Source organism: Lithobates pipiens, unplaced genomic scaffold, assembly GCF_037356315.1.
Source record: "Lithobates pipiens isolate NorthernLeopardFrog02 unplaced genomic scaffold, aLitPip1_a1.2 Scaffold_28, whole genome shotgun sequence".
NCBI lineage: Eukaryota > Metazoa > Chordata > Amphibia > Anura > Ranidae > Lithobates > Lithobates pipiens.
This window is the reverse complement of record NW_027507789.1, coordinates 82986494-82995064: the sequence shown is the minus strand read 5'-3', so window position 1 is coordinate 82995064 and position 8571 is coordinate 82986494. Positions and strand designations below refer to the sequence as shown.

Sequence of the window (8571 nt, the reverse complement as noted above, 5' to 3'; positions counted from 1 at the left end):
GTATACACTAGTCCGTCTGTATACACTAGCAAGTCTGCATACACCAGCCTCTCTGTGTAACCCAGCCTCTCTCTCTGTATACCTTAGCCTCCATCTCTGCATACCCAGGACGTTCTTCTGTATAATCTAGCCTATCTGTATACACTAGTCTGTCTTTTGTACACATTAGCCTCTCTGTATAAACTAGCTGGCCTTCTGTATACACTAGTCCGTCTGTATACACTAGCAAGTATGCATACTCTAGCCTCTTTCTCTGTATACCCTAGCCTCCATCTCTGCATACCCAGGACGTTCTTCTGTATAATCTAGTCTATCTGTATACACTAGTGTGTACAGAGGACCGGCTAGTTTATACAGAGAGGCTAATGTGTACAAAAGACAGGCTAATGTATACAGATAGGCTAGACTATACAGAAGAACGTCCTGGGTATGCAGAGCGCTCAGCTTCAAGGGATGGTCAACATGAGTAATATGAGGGACACTCCTCACCCCCCCCCCCCACCTAGCAGATCTGACTTTCATCCCCTTGCCCTCTCTGCCTCGGTCATCCCATGGCAGTTTTATGCACTCCCGTGCCCCCACCCATTCATAATCCTTACCGACCTTTCCTTCCGCTGCTCACAGGAACACACTGGATGACTTGTCTAATTAACCAACTTGTACAAGACACTGCTATCCTCCTGTCTGACACCGGTCCCCCTTGGAGTCTTTATCCCTCACTGTTTGGGTGGTCCCTGCCTCCCCCTGGATGCTCCACATATACCCCGATGACATTGTAGGAGGGGCACCACTTGACAGGACACGGGGCTGTCATGCCGGTGGCATCTCCCATTGGAGGAAGGGATGATGGCCCCAACCCCTTGGCAGCAGGTTCTTTCATGTTCAGACCAGGGCGGCTCATCTTCCCTTCTGGGGTCTTGACCTTAGAGGGGGGAGTTGCACTTTGGGGGGTCTGAGTGATACCTAGTGCACTGTATTGGAAGGGCTTGACATTCCCGCATATGTGTCCCCTCCCCCTGGTTGCACCCCTCGTCCCCCCCTCTGGCCCCCACCTACTCTTTACCGACATTGCCTTCTGCAGCTTACGGGGACACCCTGGATGACTTATTTATTGAGCCTATTGGTACGAGACACTGCTTCCCTCCAGTTTTACTCTGGACCCCCCTGGAGGAATTACCCCTTACTGTTTGGGCGATCCCAGCCTCCCTCTGGATGCTCTACACAGCCCCCGATGGCGATGCAGGAGAGACACTAATTGGCGGGCCCAGGACTGCTGCTCGGGTGAAGTCTCCCGTTGGATGGAGAGATGGTGGCCCCAGCCCCTTGCCTGCCGGATTTTCCTTGCACCGACCAGGGCTGCTCCTCTTTCATCTTGATGTGTTGACCCTGGAGGGGAGAAGTTGAAATTTATGGGGTCCGGGTGGTTGCTGCTGTGAGTGCGCTAAAGGACTTGACATTTCCGCATGTTTGTACCCTTTCCCTTGCTGCCCCCCTTCCCTCCCCCTTTCCCTCCCCCTTTTTCCCCCTTCCCTCCCCCTTTTCCCCCTTCCCTCCCCCTTTTCCCCCGGGGTGTGGACGGGGGAGAGGGGGTAAGGAGAGGACAATCTGCCAAAGGGAGAAATGCATTTGTTCGGGGACTGCATGTACGTTTGGGGTATGGGACAGGGGGTGGTGGATCCCATTCTGTGATGCCTTTTCTGTTGTGACGGGCTCCCTCGTGCATGCCTACGTTTAGGGCGAGCCAAGGAGACCCCTAGGTGCTGACAGTTATATGCTCTACCTCTGTTTTGATTATACTATTGTTTTTTGGTTCTATGACGTTACTGATTGTCTTTTATTTGCATGCCAGTATCAGACATGAAATTTACCACTGCCGGGACTGGGGGGACTAGGATCCGGGGGCTCCCTCTCCGACCTGTCTACCCACCAACCCAAGTAGGACGGCGCTTTAAACCCAGTGTACATCTGGTAAGCGCTATAGCATAATTGTGCTGTTTTAATATACCCTTCCTGTACTGTTGAGTGCGGACAACCCTTAATTTCCCTCTCCCCCTGGGGTTGAGGTGCCCAGCCTCTTTTTCCCCTTACCTTTCCTTCCATTTGCCCTTCATTTCTCCCCCTTTGTTCCTGCCATCCATTACCTACCCAATAACTTCCTTGGTTCAACTTTCTTTGCTTTTCTCTGACGCCCCCTCCCCCTCCCCGGGGAGCTATGGCAGACTCAGTCAAGGTCACCTCTCTAAACGTTAAGGGACTGAACTCCCCTGAAAAATGGTGGATCCTCCTATGAGAACTGAAGACTTCCTGTACTGATGTGGCCTTTATACAAGAAACACATTTTAAAAATACTAGCCTCCCCTTTCTATGGTCGAGATCCTTCCCTAAGGTCTACCACTGATAATTGATATTAGGTGGGGACTTTAATGTCCCCTTTCACCAGCGATTGACACTTCTGCCTCTTGCTCCTCGCTCCTCATTTCCTCTAGAAAGCAGATTACTAAGTGTTTACTGAATGACCAATTAGTTGATGTCTGGCGTCTGCCACACTGCTTGTAAAGGGACTACTCTTTTTGCTCTTCTCCTCACAAATCATACTTGAGGATAGACTTCTTCTTGATTCCACATGACCAACTGCACTTGGTGAGCTCTTCCTCCATCGGCCATATTACTTGGTCTGACCACGCTCCTGTAGCCCTTACCTACACCCTCTCTAGGAACCCCTCACCTAGGTCTCTGTTCTGGCACCTTAATGAGAGCCTCCTCCAGATACCGGAAGTTTTAGCAGATGTGACCAGGGAATTGGACCTTTATTTTCAAGAAAACTAAACGCAGGACTGCGACCCAGGGATAATTTGGGAGGCTCACAAGTCAGTACTCCGCAGGGTACTTATCAGGCACGGGGCGCGCATCAAACGGACACGGAAGGAACAGCTTGCTAATCTGTTTCGTGAACTTGCCTCTGTGGAAGCGAAACATAAACATGCCCCCTCTCGGACTTTAGAGATTGAATTGGGGACACTCCGTACCCAGATTACAGATTACCTACTCCATTATAAAGCGAAAGCGGCACTCCAGTTTTGTCGTAAACTGATGTAAGAGTCAGGGGACAAATGCGGAAAAATCTTAGCCAGGTCAGTAAAGGAGTTGAAATCTGCCTCTTACATACCACAGTTGATAGATGAGAATGGCCAGAGGGCCTCTACCCCAACCCAAATAGCCAAAGTCTTTGAAAAATTTTACTCTGATCTCTACAACCTGCCCGATTCAGGGTCCTTACAGGACAATAAAGACAGATATGTAACCGGTTCTGGTCTACCAACCCTCTCATCGGAATCACGGGAGTACTTGGAGGACCCGATCACACTGGAAGAAGTCCAGACGGCCGTGGGACCTACAAAGGTGGGTAAGGCTCCTGGCCCTGAGGGATATACCGCACAATACTATAAGACCTTCCTCCCTATTCTCGGCCCGCGCTTGGTGAATTTTTTTAATACTCTGAGCTCGAATGGGGATTTTCCTGAGGATACCCTTAGAGACCACATCTCGTTGATACCTAAGGAGGGCAAAGACAAGGGCCTATGTGGGAGCTACAGACCCATTTCCCTCCTAAATTCGGTCCTAAAACTATTCTCTAAAATCCTCGCCACGCGATTGGCACAGCACTTGCAGTCCCTTATACACATTGACCAGTTAGGTTTTATTCCCACCAGGGAAGATAGGGACAACACCATTAAGGTGCTTACCCTGGTCCATAAAGCAAAGTCATCTGGGACCCTTTGTCTTTTCGTGAGTACTGATGCCGATAAGGCTTTTGATTGGGTCAAATGGACATTCATGTTCTCGGTCCTTCGCCATATAGGTCTGAGTGAATGGATGCTGGCATGGATAAGTAAGATATACTCACGCTCCCTTCAGCTCAAGTCAAAGCGAATGGGGTGCTCTCATCTCTCCTTGACATCGGGAATGGGACCAGACAGGGTTGCCCCCTGTCGCCCCTATTATTGGCAGTGTCATTGGAACCCTTTCTCTCCACAATTCGACAAAACTCAGACATAACGGGACTCCAAATGGATACTATTGAGTGCAAGATATCTGCCTACATGGATGACATGCTGTTCTTGCTGACGAATCCCAGAGTTTCCTTGCCAAATCTCCTTCGGGAATTCCAGATATACGAGATACTTCTTGAAATCAGAGGCCATGGGGGTTGCAGTCCCCCAGCAAACGTTACTAGACTTGCAGTCCAATTTTTGATTTAAATGGACCCATACAGCCCTTAAGAACTTAGGTACTTACATTCCACCGGACATCGCGCGTATGTTTATGTTGAACTTCCCCCCACCCCTTGTCACTAAGATCCGCAGTTTGCTTCACGGGTGGTTTTCTGGCCTCCATTCCTGGTTCAGGAAATGCAATCTCATTAACCACTTCAATACAGGGCACTTAAACACCTTCCTGCCCAGACCAATTTTGAGCTTTCAGCGCTGTCGCACTTTGAATGACAATTGCGCGGTCATGCTACACTGTACCCAAATGAAATTTCCCACAAATAGAGCTTTCTTTTGGTGGTATTTGATCACCTCTACGGTTTTTATTTTTTGTGCTACAAATAAAAAAATACCTAACATTTTGAAAAAAAAAATGTTTTTTTTTGTTTCAGTTTCAAAACTTTGTAAATAAGTACGTTTTCTCCATCACTGATGGGCACTGATGGGGCTACACTGATGGGCACTGATAAGGCGGCACTGATGGGCACCAATGATGTGGCACCAATGAAGTGACACTGATGAGGTGGCATTGATGGACACTGATATGTGGCACTGATAGGCGGCACGGATGGGCGACACGGATGGGCGACATGGATGGACACTGATAGGTGGCAAAAATTGGCACTGATACCTGGCACGGATTGGCATGGATGGGCGGCACCGATGGGCATGGATAGGCGGCACAGATGGGCATGGATAGGCGGCACATATGGGCATTGATAGGTGGCAAAGGTGGGCACTGATAGGCGGCACAGGTGGGCACTCATAGGCAGCACAGGTGGGCACTCATAGGCGGCATTGGTGTTATACTGTACTAATGGATGCCAATCAGTGCCAAACAATAATGCATGCCAACCAGTGATGCCCATTGTGGGCACTGATTGGCATCCATTATGGGCACTGATTGGCATCCATTGTGCTGACTGGCATCCCTGGTGGTCTAGGGAGGATTACCTTTTCCCTGGTGGTCTGGTGGCGTCCCTGGTGGTCCAGTGTGGGCATCCTCGGGGGGGCTGTGCTGATTATCGATCAGCACAGACCCCCCCCGTCAGAGGAGCAGGACAAACGCGAGTGAGGAAAAGCCGATCACCGGCTCTTCCTATTTACACTGTGATCAGCCGTGATTGGACACGGCTGATCACGTGGTAAAGAGTCTCCGTCGGAGACTGTTTACCGAGATCGTAGTTGCCAGGTGTCAGACTGACACCCCGTAACAACGATCGCCGCGATGCGTGCCCCCGGGGGTGCGCAGCAGGTCATAATCCTGATCACGTCATATGACGTCCGATCAGGATTATGAAACCACTTTGCCACCGTCAATTGTCTATAGGGCGGGCGGCAAGTGGTTAAAATGAACATACTCCCTAAATTTACCTATCTTTTCCAAGCTCTCCCGATCCAGATTTCAGTCCCGTTTTTTAAGCAAGCTCAATCCCTGCTCACTCAATTTAACTGGGCCCTCAAAAATCCCAGACTTAAGTGGTCACAGCTGACATTATCTAAACAACAGGGAGGGTTGGTTCTCCCTGACTTGCGACGCTACTACCTGGCCTCCCATCTGGGGCGTGTATTGGACTGGAATCAAAACAAACTTTCTAAGCTCTGGGTGCAACTAGAACAATCTCACTCCCGAATTCCGCTAAGAAGCGCCATGTGGTGCTATAAGGATTTACCCACAGAATTGATGTCACATCCCACCATAGGTGCTTCGATGAAAGTCAGTCACCTGATCGCTACCCAAAACACACTCACGTCTTTGACTTCCCCCTATTCCCTATACGTGGCCATCCAAACTTTGAACCGGGGACCCACTTAGAAATTCCAACCTAGACCATGCGTCTAAATTTGTCATTGACGGAAAGTGGCCTTCTTTCTCAACCCTAACAGATCCAACAGGGCTTTTCCAACTGCCTTTTTGGAGAGCGGCGAAACGACATAATTTTCTCCATTCCATTCCCAATCCTCAAACTTTCGCCTGCCCTCAGACAGAGTTCGAGACTCTATGCAGGAATCGAAGGCCCTTTAGCCCACATTCTCTCTCAAACAGATCACCCACACTTAGACCTTAATTGCTAGTTTTCCCCAGCACAGAGACAACGCATTATCACTTTGGCTCTGAAAACCTCACTGTGCACGAAGAAACACGAGACAAATTTTAAACTTCTCACCAGGTGGTATTTGACACCATCAAAGCTGCATAAATGTTTCCCCTCTTCCTCGAACATATGCATTTTCTGGTCCTGCCCCAGCTTGGTGGACTTCTGGACAGAGATCCGATGCATAACACAAAAATTCACAGACTTCTCCATCCCGGAAGAGGCTGCATTCTTTCTCTTGCACCATTCACAGATTCCTATTAAGAAGTACACAAAATCTATTTCACGGCATGTGATAAATGCGGCGAAATCCTGCATCCCTCTCTATTGGAAAAAATGTTCCCCCCTTTTCATTATTCACTGGCTTAGGAAAATATAGGACATTAAAAAAAGTGGAGGACTTGATCCTCACATCACAAGGTAAACAAGAATTTCTTAAACAAACCAGGGACATCTGGAATACCTTTATATTCTCGCTGGAAGGATGTCGCCTGCTATTGCCTTAGTGCTCTGAGCTTTCCTTGACTGGCCCCTTGGGCAGTGGCTGCCCTCGTGTCTCGTCCCCTCTTCTCCTTTCCTGATCTTTAACCCCTTCTCTTTTCTGCCTTCTTGCCCTATCTCTCACCCCCTCCACCCCCTCTCTCTTTTGGAAAAAGTGCAAAATTGGGAATGACGGCCCCACACCCCCCTCTGGATGGATTATGCCGGAGGGACCTGGGGTTTGTGTGACCCTGGATCTTGGTACAGTACTTTATCCGTGCCTCGAATCATTATGATTGATGGAAGGCAGACTCACAATTGCGAATATACCTGTATCAAGTATTGTTCAGCTGCTTTTTGCTCTGTATTTCTCTGTTGCATTATGTACTCGGTGGACCGCCTTCCCGTTTGGAGAAAAAATTATATTTGAAAAAAAAAAAGCCTACGACACCTGGCACTCCCAGGCGGTCTCCCATCCAGGCGTTAACCAGGCCCGACCCTGCTTAGCCTCCAAGATCAGACGAGATGGAATAGATTCAGGGTGATGTGGCCATAGCCAATATCTTCAGGCACTCTCAACTCTCTTGACAAACGCCAAGATGGTCACCTTGGGAACAAGCGGAAAAAAATAGGTCAATGCCAACAACATAAAAAGAAGCCTAATGCATCTTGAAATCCCAGCCGGTCTCCCATCCAGGTACTAAACTGGTCCCAACCCTGCTTAGCCTCTGAGATCAGATGAGATTGGGCTCTTTCAGGGTGATGTGGCCGTAGGAGATTTCTTCAGGCACTCTCAACCCTCTTGACTAACGCCAAGATGGTCACCTTGGGAAACAAACAAAAAAAACAAGTCAACGCCAACAACATAAGAAGAAGTCTACAGCACCTAGTATTCCCAGGTGGTCTCCCATCCAGGTATTAACAAGGCCCGACCCTATTTAGTCTCTGAGATCAGACGAGATCTGGTGCTTTCAGGGTTATGTGGCCATAGACGAGCTCTTCAGGCACTCTCAACCCTCTTGACAAACACCAAGATGGTCACCTTGGTAAACAAACAAAAAAAAAACAAGTCAACGCCAACAACATAAAAAGAAGCCTACAGCACCTAGTATTCCCATACTCTAGCCTCTCTGTGTAAAACAGTCTCTCTCTCTGTATACCCTAGACTCCATCTCTGCATACCCAGGACCTTCCTCTGTATAATCTAGCCTATCAGAGGCTCCGGGAAGCTCCGACATACTACAGCATGAACCTACAGATGTACGAGCCTACTCCGGCACCTGCCCGCCTGCCGGCCGGGACACGATAAACTTCTGCCCCCCGCTCCCCCCCCCACGGGTCCCCCGTAGGAACGCCGAGAAGCCAGGAGCTTAGGAGGGAGAGAAACACCGGAAAACGAGCTGGGCAACTCTGGAACAAACAGATAAGTTTGATGGTTGTAGTCCGGTGGGATACATTCTATGTGTACAGGAAACATATGTCTGAATGTAATCGATAAAATAAGCAGCAAAGGGCAGGAATTTTTAGATTCCATCTGGAAACTCTCAGCTGACTAAGGCTATAATGCTGATTGATATAGATGTGGATATCCCTTTCCCTCCTACACTTGGTTTGTTCTCTCTCTGTCAGGAGTTTGTCTGCACATAAATATATACAACTGAATGACGATGAACAGTATGGTAACAGAGGGGCAACTGTATGAAGATCAATACTGTCTGATAAATCTC

The 8571-nt window shown here is 48.8% G+C and overlaps 1 pseudogene; it reads right to left on the bottom strand.

The window, feature by feature from the left end:
• Nucleotides 1–7718: 7718 nt before the first annotated feature.
• On the bottom strand, nt 7719–7837 carry LOC143936453 (5S ribosomal RNA; annotated as a pseudogene).
• Nucleotides 7838–8571: the final 734 nt, after the last annotated feature.